At 54.4% G+C, this 12,877-nt stretch overlaps 1 protein-coding gene across 1 annotated transcript in view; it reads left to right on the forward strand.

The window, feature by feature from the left end:
- Positions 1-1,407: 1,407 nt before the first annotated feature.
- NOS1 (nitric oxide synthase 1) overlaps positions 1,408-12,877 on the forward strand; it is an 80,233-nt gene continuing 68,763 nt past the window's right edge. Inside the window, exon 1 of the mRNA XM_064392132.1 lies at positions 1,408-1,548. The gene's annotated coding sequence lies outside the window, so the exon portion shown is untranslated. The remainder of the gene's footprint in view (positions 1,549-12,877) is intronic.

The raw sequence follows: 12,877 nt of genomic DNA on the forward strand, positions 1-12,877 counted from the left end.
TTTGCTGGTTAAATGGGACAGAACTGCAGGGATGGATTCTGGTTTTGGGAGTGGGAATTGCTGGATTAAATGGATAAAAGTGGAGTTTGGAGCGAGGCCGTGCAGGGTTCCTGCTCTCAGGAGCTGTGTCTGAGTCACCTCGGGATGGGAAGGATCATGTGAAGTGTGACCTGCTCTGGAGGTGTTGACAACAGCAATGTGACATCAAAAACTGTTTTTATTTTATTTTTATTTGGCTGCTCAGAGTTAAACTGAGGCTTTTGGGCAAGAGAGCCGCATCTGTGTTGGTGTGATAGGTGGGCCAAGCTCATTTCTCCCTCCTCAGAGCTCTCACTGGGGTTAAAATTTTTTCAATTTAAAGAAGAAAATAGTTTCTGGGGAAGTTCCGGGGCTTTGAAGCAGAACCTGACATGGACTGAGGTGCAGCTTGTCCTGCTGGATGGGACAATTGGAGGGGACAGGGACAACGGGTCCCTGGTGATGATTTAATCTCCAAGGACTCCGTTAATTAATGCAGCAGCCCTTGGATGCCTCCTAATTGTCCAGGCATGCCTGACTTTGCAGCAAGCAGGGGCTGAGGTTGTGGTGAGGAGCCTGAATGTGCCTCTCTGCTCTGCCTCCCTTTGGAGCTGAGAAAAATCAATGGAAAACCCTTCCAAAGGCCTGGAGAGCTCCGTTATCTCCGATCAACCTCAAACAAAACCCCACTGCACGTCAAGGACAGCAGCTCCTTGCTTGCTCTTCTGAGAACAGGTTGAAAATTGAGTTTTTCCTAATAGATGGATAAAATTCCTTTGGTTTAGGGCAGAAAGGGCCGTGCTGTGGGGTGGAAATGCCTTTTTCCCACTCTGCAACTTTGGGAGATGCATTTTGGGGAAGGGGAGGTCCTGATCCCCCGTGGCCCTGAGGGGCTGCTGGGCTCTTCCTGCCCTTCCCATGAGCGGGATGTGTGGAACTCAACCCCGGGGCTTCTCCCATGCTCACCCTCCTTCCCAGCCCCACCGGGTCAGACACAGCCCCCGCTGAACACCCGAAAACCAGCTCAGAGCCGTGCTTAGGCAGGCGTGGAGCAGCTTCCAGCCGCGAGAGATTAAAAGTTACTGAATAACCCGGCTCCTCCGCCAGCCCCGGGGGCTGAGGCCGGTGCCAGGTGCCCGCTGCCCGCCGGGCATTCCCCTGTCCCCAAAACCAGCAGCAGCGATTTCCCGTGTCCCAGCCCACCGGCTGGACTGCTGAGCACGGTGGGTCCTGGGCATGGGCAGAGGGGACGAGGGCACTGCGGGACCCGCCGGGGGGCAATGCCACCGTGGGAAAGGCGGCGGGCACGGCGCAGCCGGCTGGGCACGGCTCCCGCAGCCCTCCCGCAGCTCCAGCGCCGCCCGAGCCCTTTTCCTGCCGCTGCCCAGCGCCTCCTTCCCCGGCTCCGGCCAGCCCTGCCTCTGGACCTGCCATGGCCTCGGTGCGTGCCTTTTGTTCGCTCTTCCTTTCGGGGCCCGGAGGCCGGGCGGGGGCAGCGGGGCCGCGGCCAGGCGGCCCCCCCGGACACAAGTAAGGCTGGGGCGGCGGGGACGCTCCGGGGAGGCGGCTCGGGGTGGCTCCGCGCGGCCCGGAGGGTGGACATGCCGAAGCAGGAGTTGTGGTTTTGTAGGAGCGCTTTGTTGGGGATGGGAGCGGGGGGTTTGTTCGGGTTCCTGCTGGGAATCGCAGGGGATCGCTCCTGCCTGCCCGCTCCACTTGTTCCTCGCCTCGGATGCACCTCTGGCCTCGCACCCCGCACCTTTGGGGTGGGCTGGGGATGTCGGCAGCGCCCTCCTGGCTGGGGGCTCTGCGGGACTCTTTTAGGGAAGTGACAACCTCAAAACCCCTCCCAGGTGCACCTTTCTCCACCCGGGACCTCCAGCTTCCCCTCCGTGCGTGGGCTGGCGGGGCCGTGCTCTGCCCGGGGCACAGCAGGGCAGGTTTGGGGCACCCGCGGGGTGTGGGGTGCGGCTGTGGGGAAGGGAGAAGGAAAAGCACCCCAAGGGAAGGGAAGGGATGGGAAGGGAAGGGAAGCATCTCCTGCGGGGAGGCGTGCGCTCCTTCCTCCAGCGCCGAGCTCATCCTGCAAACTGCGTCGGCACCGCAGCTGCTCCGGCTTCCTGGGAAGTCCTATTGATGCCAAAGCAGCCCTGGAGAGGGAGGGGGGATGACTAAAGTTATCCGCGGCCGTGTGCTGCTGCAGATGCGGGGTCCTTCCCCCCCTTCTCCCTGGTTTTTTGGGGAGGGGTTCCGAGCCTGTGATCAAAAGCTGGAGCTGGCGTCCATCTGCTTCTGACAACCTGAGCTCTCGCTGGCAGCTTCTGCATTCACAGCCTTGAATTCCTCAATAATTAGAGGAGTTTTTTCGGAAAAAAATCTCCATCTGGGCTTTTTCATGATGGGAATGAAAAGCCAAGGTGGGTGTGGGAGGGGGGCAGGTGGATTTTCAGCCTTAGCAACCCAAATCTTGAAATATTACATCAGCACCGAAGAGGTGTAATTAAGTAGGAAACAAATGAGCCCAGCTAATCTGTTTTGCTTGTTTGAGCTTAGCGGAGTGCAGAAAACAAACAGAGGCTGAATGATGAATGAGACTTCTTTTTATTTGTTTTTTAAAGGGTTTTTCTTTCCCCGAGCCCCGAGGGGGGGTCGGGATGTGGGTCAGGAAACGCGGCCGCTCTCCCCCGCGGCTCCGAGGTCACCCGGCCGTGGCAGCCGGGGCTCTGCGCCGCCGCTCGCCCGTCCCCCGCTCCGATTGCCCGCTCTGCCAAGCTGGCTGCCCTGGACGCCTTCCCGGAGGGATGGGGATGGATCTCCGAGCTGCTCTTCCCCGCGCCTGCCGTGGCATCAAAGCCGCGGCCCCGCGGGTGGCCGCGAGTGCCCTTTGAGGTGGCACTGCCACCTCACCCTCCCTCCGCAGCTGCTCGGGACGCGGGGCACCGCTGGGCTTTCTGCAGGAATTGTTGCTCTTGGGGCACCTTTGGGTGCCAGGAGTGAGGAAAAGCTTCATGGGGACCCCACAGGCTCAACCACACCCTCTCGTTGTCTCCCTGTCCCCGACCACCCCACAAAGGACAGGGGGACACGGCCCTGGCCCTGAGGCTCCCGCAGCTCCTTGAACACCCCAGAGGGCTCCAGCAGCTTGGCTGTGTCCCTGCGTGTCCCCCCCGCCCGTGTGGCAGCTGCTGTGGCATCTCCGTGCTCCCCCGGCGAGGGCTCGGGGGGCCGGGGCCGCTCTGGGGCTTTGGGATGGTTTGGGGCTGCTTTGGGGCTTTGGGATGGTTTGGGGCTCCTTTGGGGCTTTGGGATGGTTTGGGGCTGCTTTGGGATGGTTTCCCCCCGCTCCCGGGCGCTGTCGGGCTCCGGCAGTGACACGAGGTGCCAGGAGCAGATGGCAGCCATCGGCCGGGCTGGCTCTCAGATCCCTGTGGCTCCTGGCACCGTGCTGGGCAGCGGCTCCTTGTAACCCCCTCGCTGCCACGCTGCTCTCTGGGGGAAAACCGGGAGGTTTTGGGGCCTCTCCTTTGGGTATTTTGCATTTGAGCCCCGTGCCCAGCCCGGAGGAGCTGCTGGTTGCTGCTCCTGGTGCGATGCCCCGAGCTGGGGATGGGAGGGGAGGATCTCTGTGGGTCTGGAGCGCTGCCCGTCAGTCAGTGGTGACAACAATCCTGCTCCCCCACCCCGCTCCTGCTAAACCTTGCAGAAATGGATTTAAAACCGGAAGAAAAGAGCAGCTTTTTGGGCCCGAGAGGGCAGGGGGCTGTGCCAGGGGCTCGGCTGGGTGGAACAGGGGGCTGCCACTGCCAGCGTGTGGGGTCACCCCGGCATGGGGAGCCTGAGGTCCTCCCTGGCACCAGACTGCCCCAAAATCACATGGCAGAGGAGATGTCCCCAAAATGGGGGAGTCCCCAAACCCTGCACGGCAGAGGAGATGCTCCCAGAATGGGCAAGTCCCAAATCTTGCATGGCAGTGATGCTCCCAAAATGGGAGACCCCAAAACTTTTCATGGCAGAGGAGATGCTCCCAAAATGGGGGTGCCCCAAAACCTTGCACGGCAATGATGCTCCCAAAATGGGAGACCCCAAAACTTTGCATGGCAGAGGAGATGCTCCCAGAATAGGGGAACCCCAAAACCTTGCACGGCAATGATGCTCCCAAAATGGGGGAGCCCCAAATCTTGCACGGCAGAGAAGGCGCTCCCAGCGTGCCTGTCCTGCCCCTGGTTCTTCCTGGGCTCCCACTCGCTTGCTCCTGCCCCTCGAAGCCTCCTCGAAGGGGCCGTGCCCCCCCAGGAGCCCCCCACAGCCCCGGCTCTCCCCTTGTACCCCCCTGCCCTCCTCCCTCCCCTCCGGCTCCTCCCGCCCCCGGAGCGGCCGGGAATTGGGCAGCGGCCAAAATGAAACAAGTTCTCCCCTTCCCTCCTGGGTGACAATTTCAAGCCCGCGGGAGCTCCGTGGCCACCAGCCAGCTCCCGAATCCACAGCCCCGAGGGGAGCAGCAGCCCCTGCTTCCCTCCAGAACCGCCACAAGCACTCGTCTTGTTGTTCTTGTCATTATAATTATTATTGCATTTGTTTTAAATCCTGTTTCTCCTCGGCGAGGGGAAGGCTGGAGCGGTTTATTCGCAGGCGTTGCGGTGCCTGCCTGGTTTCGGCAGCGCTGCCTCTTCTCGAGTAATCAGAGCCGTTCTGGAAGGGAAAATTGAGCAACTCGGCAGCGGGCAGTGTCCTCCTCACCGAGCGAGTGAGGCTGTTTATCCTCCTCGTTTGGGTTTCAGACGAATAAATTCGCCAGACAACAATGATATTACCCTCGTCTCAAAGACTTTATCAATTTGCAGTTGTCTCTCCGCTGATAGTTTTTTATTGAGCTGTCTGAGATGATTTCCAAAGAGAGGACTGCAATTTCAACTATTAAGTAATTTGGGAGAGCAATTAGTGTGAATCTGGAAACTCCCTGTGTTGCTCCTGAATAAATCAACCTCTCTGTGAGAGCCGTGCTGAAAGAGCCCGGGCTGATTTATGGGAAGGGGGGGTTTGGCCAAGGAGAGTGTTCCTTGCCTGGAAAACTTTAATGCTTTGGTGCTGCTGTGCTTCAGAGGGTGTTGGGGTCCTGGGAGCTGGGATTTCCTCTGGGGGTGTTCCCCTCCTTGCACCCCCATTTCCAAAAGGATTCTCTGCTAAAAGAAGTCCCAGGTTCTGCTTTGGTTCTCCTGGGGGAGATGGAGGAGGGGAGGAAGGGATGGGGACAAGGAAATGAGGGAGGGCAGAGGAGATCCCAGATCCTCCCTTGCCCCATGGGGCTGGATCCAGCTCACAGCTCCCAGTTTTAAGCTGGGATGGGGTTGATTTATATGAGATACAAGGAAGATGTATTTCAGGATGAGGGTGGTGAGGTGTGGCTGCCCCTGGATCCCTGAAAGGTCCAGGCCAGGTTGGGCACTGGGACTTGGAGCACTCTGGGATGGTGGAAGGTGTCCCTGCCCATAGCAGGGCAGGAATGGGATGGGCTTTAATGTCCCTTCCAACCCAAACCATTCCATGATTCCTTTCTCTGGTGCCACAGGACTGTCAAAGGCCTTGCCACAGTGAGGTCTCACAGCCTGAGCTGCTGTTCCTGCTCCACAGAGCCCCTCCCCTCTCCAGGGATGAGATCAGGGCCACTGGCCACGATTTACACCTGGCAGATCCCTGCTGGCAGCTCCCAGTGACTCCCACATCCATCACAGGTGGGACCCTTCCAGCAGGATTTGCTCCTCAGAGCAGCCTGTGCTGCCCTGCATCACCCCTGCTGTGTGATGGGTGATGACTTTTCCCTTTTCCCATTTCCCTTTTCCCTTTTCCCTTTTCCCTGGGCTCGGGAGCTCCCCAGCATCACCCAGGGCCAGGGGCAGCTCTCAGAGCCGGAGGGGTGAAGCACAGGGGCCATCCCAGCCCTGCTCTCCACCCCAAGGTCATCCCAGGGAAGTTATTTCTGGCTGCAGGAGCACGAGCCTGGAGAGCCTCCCCCTCTGCACGCAGTTGCTCCTGTTTGGAGCTTTTTCCTGGTGGCTGCTGCTTCCCCCTGAATCCCTCTGTAATCCACTAAGGGACCTCACATCTCCCTTTCTTTCTCCTTTTTTTTTTTTTCTGTTCCTAAAACAATTAGCTTGGCTCAAACCCTCTGCAATCCATCAATTAATACAAGCTGCGGCAGTAAATTAAAGGGAAACAGGAACAACTATGCTGGGATTAGGTCACTGAAACTATAAACTTTGGAACAAATCAGATTTCCTTGGGAAGGGAAATGGACAGCAGTGATATGTCAAGCCCTGAGATGAGACAGGCTCGGAGCAACTTTCCAGAGTCTCCTGACTCGGCTGCTGGATGCCAGAACTTCTTCCCCAAGGGAAGTTTTGGGTTGCCAGACCCCGTTGCTGCTGCTGGAAGCTTGGATGGCCAAATAAACAAACAGGCAGAGAGGGAAAGGGGAAAGGGCTGGGGGGGAAGCTGCAGGGACACTTTGGGTGCCAGGGCCTGCTCTCACCATGGCTGTTGTGCCCTGCTAAAAGGTGGGGTTTGCTCCTTCCCAGTTCTCCCAGTGACATTCCTGTCCAGAGCAGTGCTGGGAATGCTGCTCAGGGGGAGGCAGGGCACCCACAGCCCTGTGCCAGCTCAGGGAAAGGGGATACAAACCCTCCCCAAAGCCAGGGTGAGGGGTACAGCGGGGATTTCTGTCCTGAGGGGTGAGATCCTTGTCCTGGAGCTGCGGCAGGGCTCAGGCTGCCCCTGCCCTGCTGGACAGGGCTCTGCTCTCCTCCCCTCTCCACAGAGGATGCCGCTGTGCTGGGGGGCTGCAGCAGGGCTCTGCACCCTCCTGGAGGGACAATCCCAGCCCCTGTGCCCCCATCACTCCAGAAACGCCTTTTGGCCCAGCCCTTGGCTTCAGGAGATGCTGCAAGCTGAATTCCAGAATGTCCATGAGGGAAACTTTCCCTGCTCTCTGCACCCTCCCTCTCTCCTCTCCTCCCACAATTTTCACCCCAGCTTTGCCCTCCGGGCCGGAGGTGCCAAGCCCTGAGATCCTTCCCGGGGAGGTCCCTGGCACCCCGCGGGCACCAGGCGCTCCTGCTGCTGCCCCGGCACTCGCCCCTGCCCGCGGGCACCGCGCCCCGCAGCTCCAGACAAAGTCTTGTTAACTGCAGAACTCTGCTGGAACAGCGTGGGAGCTGCAGGGCTCGGCCCCGAGAAAAACCACCCAGCCCGGCCTTTTATCCCTCCTAATGATGTGTCTCAGCCAGCCCCGGCTCCTTCCGAGCGCCCAGGTGGGAGCAAACACAGAGCTCTGCCCTGGGAGGACCGGGAAATAAATTCACATCTCAGCAGATTTGAACGGTGCAGAAATTCCGGGGGGAATTGGAGTTGCTGCTGCCTGGGTGGAATGGGGTTGGCATCCCCAAAATTCTGTACAAACACAGCCTGAAGGACTCCTGAGGGGGAGCAGGGTGGGGACACCAGGCCGGGTCTGGAATCCTGCAGGGACGGGAATTCCATGGGACCTGGGAGCTGATAAACCTCAGGGCAGCTCTCACAGGAGGGGTGAACTCTCCAGGGCCGGATTTGGTTCTAATTGTAATTAACACCTCCCTCCATCCCAGAGTTACCTACCCCAAAAGTATGACCACCCCTTGCTTCATATTTTTTTAATATATATATATATATATATATATATATATATATATGTGTGTGTGTGTGTGTGTGTATGTGTGTATATATATATATATGTATATATATACACACATATATAAAATACATTAATATAATATAATATATTACATATTCATCTATAAAATAGATATTAATTAATTTATTTTATAACTTTAACTGTTTTATATCTTTTATATTTTTATATGTTTTATATATTTATTTGCTATATTCATAATATTTATATTATTATATTATTATGTTCATATTATATATTTATTCTATATTATAGAAATAATCATAGTAATGATAATGATAATGATAATGATAATGATAGCTAGATCATACTCTGAGTGTGCTGAGGCAGATTTGGGGGACCAGATCTTGTTCAGAAATCTCTTTGGATGCATTTTTGCAGTGAGCAGCAATCCTTGAACACAGTCCCAGTTTTTAATTAACGTGTGCATTAATTATTTCCTAAGCTGACGGTGTGGGCCCTCAAGGGCACGGTGGGGAGCGCTTTGGGATAAACGTGGGGATGTGGGAAGGGTCCCTGGGCAGCCCCAGTGAGTGTCCCTGTGCTCCATGGAGAGCCCCACAAAGGGACACTCCAGGGCAGTGACCCCACAGGTCCTGGCTTTCCTGGGCTTGGGGAGAGAATTCCCCATCTTCCATGAGAGCTGGGGTAGTGAGAGAGGAGGGAAGGAGCGAGGATGAGGAGGGAAGGCGCGAGGATGAGGAGGGAAGGAGCGAGGATGAGGAGGGCTGTGATGGAGCAAGGCAGTGACAGGAGCCCAGTCCTGGCAATGCTGGTGCAAAAATGTCCTGGTTTAACAGGAAAACCCCAATTCCTTTTGGTGAAACCCCTCCCTGCTCCGAGGGGAGGCAATCCAGGCAGATCCTGCTCCTGTCTGGAGCCTTTCCAGGGGCACCTGGCGGGATGCTGCTGCTGCTGAGGCACTCCCAGCAGCTGCTGCTGAACATTCCCACGTTCCTGCTGCTGCCTCCTGCCCAGGGCTGAGCTCAGAGCCGGGCTGAGCTGCCTGTGCCACCCTCGGCCTGCTGGGGACAGCGCCTGTGTCCCCTCCAGGCGTGACCCAGCGTGGCCTTGGGGATCTCCAGGTGTGGCCCCACCAGCCCGGAGTGAAAACTGCGGCAGGAGAGGAGGGAGGGGGGTGCAGAGAGCAGGAAAGCCCAGAGCAGGGCTGGTTTCATGAGCCCTACACCCAATTTATTGCTCTTTATCTCCCTTTTCCTGGGTCTAAGTGGGGACAGGATGGGAAGAGCAGAGACATTTCAGCCTGGGCTGGGATGTGCTGCTGGCCCCACAAAATTCGGCTTTTTAGTTCACCTTCTCCTCTGGTTTATATTTTCCCACCCTCTTAACAAGAGCAGAGGCCAGGAATTGTGTTGGTGCTTCCAAACAAAAACTGTATAGACTCCAGACTGATGCCAGGAGAAGCTCAAGCAGCTTCCAGGAGCACCTGGATCCTGCTTTGGGAGCAGCAGGCAGGGAATGCCCAGCAGCACTTGGGTAACCCAGGGCATCCCTGGTGCTTCCAACATCAATATCCCCAGTTCCCACTGCTGGGGGACAAGGGACAGCTTGGGAGAGGCCAAGACAGCAAAGAAAAGTGGGATTTGCAAATGGAGAAACTGGGATAAGTCTGGGATAAATCTGGATAACTCTGGGATAAATCTGGGGTAACTCTGGGATAACTGTGGGATAAATCTGGAATAAATATGGAATAATTGGGATAACTCTGGGATAAATCTGGAATAACTTTGGAATAAAAATCTGGGATAACTGTGGGATAAATATGGGATAAATCTGGGATAAATCTGGGATAACTCTGGGGTAACACTGGGATAACCTGGGATAACTCTGGGATAACCTGTTCAAACCTCTGCTGGCAGCACCCACCTTCACACCAACAAATTCTCCACCTTCAGCCCCCCTCAATCTTCCCCTCCCTGCATCCACCTGAACCACGGTTTTCCATGGCTCTTTGGGGTTTTCTGGGGTTTTTTGGGGTTTTTTTCGTTCTTTTTGGGTTTTTGGGCAGGGAGATGCCTGCAGGGAGAGCGGGAGGTTCAGACGCTGGCTAATCCTGTTAGGAAGGCAGTGGTTATTGCAGGGCTTCCAGTGGGACCTGCTAAATGAACCATAATTCTGTAATGAGATTTCCTTTTCCCGGCCAGACTAAATGTTCTTGGCCACTGGGAATAAGAGGTTGGGGAGAGAAGGAAAAATAAAGAGAGAGAGAGAAGAAGAGGAGGGGGAGCCCGGTTCAGGCTGCTCTCTCTGGGCTGCAGGGAAGGTTTGAGGAGCTCTGGTTCTTGTGGCTCTTTCCCCACCCTGGGACAGCAGCTCGGGGCCAGAGGCTGCCCTGGCCTCCCCTGCAGGGCACTGAGGGGACCCTGAGAGCAAGAAAAACTCCTCTGAGGGTGTGCTACCACCCCAAAATCTGGAGAAGGAGTGAGAGACTTCTTCAGGGAGCAGCAGGATGCTGGAGAGGGAAGAGGAATGAGCTGTGAGGGGAAAACGGGCTCTGGAGAGGGGAATTCCTCCTGCTGGGAGAAGGGAATCACACCGAGGTGTAGTCAGCACTTCCTGATGGGTGATCATCGCCCTGGGCTGGGGCAGCTCTGATCCTGTCCTGGTCCATCCCTGGGACATTTTTGGCACGGGGTGAAGCCAGGGCAGAGCGCAATGGGATCCCTGGCCTGGGCAAACTGTGGGGTTCAGGTGAAAACCCCTGGCAGGGACTGGGATCTGCTCAAAGGTCATCAGGCCCTTAAATCCCATCCCATCCCACCCCTGCCATGGCAGGGACACCTCCCACTGTCTCAGGCTGCTCCAAGCCCTGTCCAGCCTGGCCTTGGGCACTGCCAGGGATCCAGGGGCAGCCACAGCTGCTCTGGGCACCCTGTGCCAGGGCCTGCCCACCCTGCCAGGGAAAAATTCCTTATTCCCAATCTCCCATCCAGCCCTGCCCTCTGGCAGTGGGAGCCATTCCCTGTGTCCTGTCCCTCCATGCCTTGTCCCCAGTCCCTCTCCAGCTCTCCTGGAGCCCCTTCAGGCCCTGCAAGGGGCTCTGAGCTCTCCCTGGAGCCTTCTCCTCTCCAGGTGAGCACCCCCAGCTCTCCAGCCTGGCTCCAGAGCAGAGGGGCTCCAGCCCTTGGAGCATCTCTGGTGCCTCCTCTGGACTCTCCAGCAGCTCCAGGTGCCTCCTGAGGTGGCCCCAGGGCTGGATGCATTTCTGTGCCAACCCCAGCCCAGGTCCCAGTGCAATCCCAGTCTCTGCCCCCCTCTCCCCCTTCAGCCTTCAGGTGTCCCCACACTTCCCAAATTTCTCTCTTTTCACCCCAGATTGAGAAGCCTCCCTGGGAGCAGAGTGGGCTTGGGAGTGCTCCAGGCAGGGAGAGCTCCAGGATTCACTGAGAGCCCTTTCCTTGCTTGCTGCTGGTCCTGTTCAGGGTTTGTTGCTTTTCTTCCTGGTCCTTCCTGCTCTGATTTTTTCTGTCTGGGTGACAAAGAGAAGCCTTTGCTTTGCCAGAGGTTCCTCTGCCTGTGCTGCTCCACTGGGGTGAGAGTGTTCCAGGAATTCCTGGTGGTCCTGGAAACCCCTGGGCTCTGTCTCTCATCCAGGTGAGAAAGGGAAGAAAAATGTTTGGATGTTTTTATCTTTCCCTTTGAAGTTTGGCCCCGGGGGTGCTGCAAACCCTGATCTTTTCTGTGCCTTTGTTCCCCATTTTTAAAATGGGAATTGGGGAGGAACTGGTTCTTTTCCAGCCTTCATGGGGCAAGGTGGCCTGGTTCTTTGTGAGGTTGTTTTTCCTCTTTTCTGTGGTTTTAGCCTCCAATCCCTCCCTTGGGCTGCATGGATGGGCACCTCCTGCTCCCAACTCCCAGCTTTTTCCAGCCCATCAGCTGCTCCTGCTGCAAAACACCCTGGGATGAGGAGGGGAAAATAACATTGCTAAAATAACATAAAATAAAATTAAAAATAACATAAAAATAAAATAAAATTAAAAATAACATTAAATTTTAAAATAGAATAAAATGAAATAGAATGTAATAAAATGTAAATAATAAAATAACATTCAAAAAATAAAATAAATAAAATAAAAATTTAAAAATAGAATAAAATGAAATGAAATAAAATGTAAGCAATAAAATAAAATAAAAATTTAAAACTTAATATAAAATAATAAAATAAAATATTTTTAAAATGTAAAATAAAATAGAAAAAAAATTAAAAATAAAATAAAATTATTTTAGATGTAAAATAAAATAAAATAAAATAAAATAAAATAAAATAAAATAAAATAAAATAAAATAAAATAAAATAAAATAAAATAAAAATAAAATACAGTGGTTTAGATGCTGGCTCTCCTTGGTACCCTGAGCACCTCCCCTCCCTCCTGTTCCCATACTGGCCCAGAAATAATTGTGGGGCTGGGTCTGTCCGGCCCGTGGGGCTCCAGCCCCGTTCGGGCTGTCCCCGGGATCCAGCACTGAGCCATTCCCAGGGGCCGGAGGCGTTCAGGAAAGGCTGGAAATCGGAGCAGGCGGGGCCCTGCCGGCTTTCCTGGCACGGACAGACAGGATTTCCCGGGATTCACCTCCTCCCACCGCAAACTGCACGGGATCGTGAAAAATACCAAGCACTTGGTTTTAAATTTTAAAAGTTTAATAGTAATAGAATGGTTATTAAAATAGTAATATAATTAGAGTAATAAAAATTTGGACAATTAGGATTTAGGACAATATGAGACAATAAAATCAAAGAGTTACAGACAGTCCGGGTACCTCTTTCTGGGCAAAATAAGCCCAAAAAAGGACCCACGTTAACAAAGGATTAACCCTTAAAAGCAATTGCCTGTTGCATATTCATACACCTCATAGATGATGCATAAATTCCATTCAAACACAGGATTCTGCCTGGTCACTGTCACCTTCTTCCTCTGAATCCTGACGGGATCTTCAGGGCTGAGAGAGGCAGGAAGAAGTTAATTTCTTCTGATGAGGGAGCAATCAATTCTTTTTCTCTGAAAGATTCAGGTGTCCTGTGGCTGCTATCTCAGTGCGAGTACCTCAATCCTCTCTTTAAAAAAGTATCTTACATAGCATAGTTTGTGTTTTAACATTCTGTTATAACCTAAAACTATA

This window comes from Passer domesticus, chromosome 17 (genome assembly GCF_036417665.1).
Source record: "Passer domesticus isolate bPasDom1 chromosome 17, bPasDom1.hap1, whole genome shotgun sequence".
Classification (NCBI taxonomy): Eukaryota; Metazoa; Chordata; class Aves; order Passeriformes; family Passeridae; genus Passer; species Passer domesticus.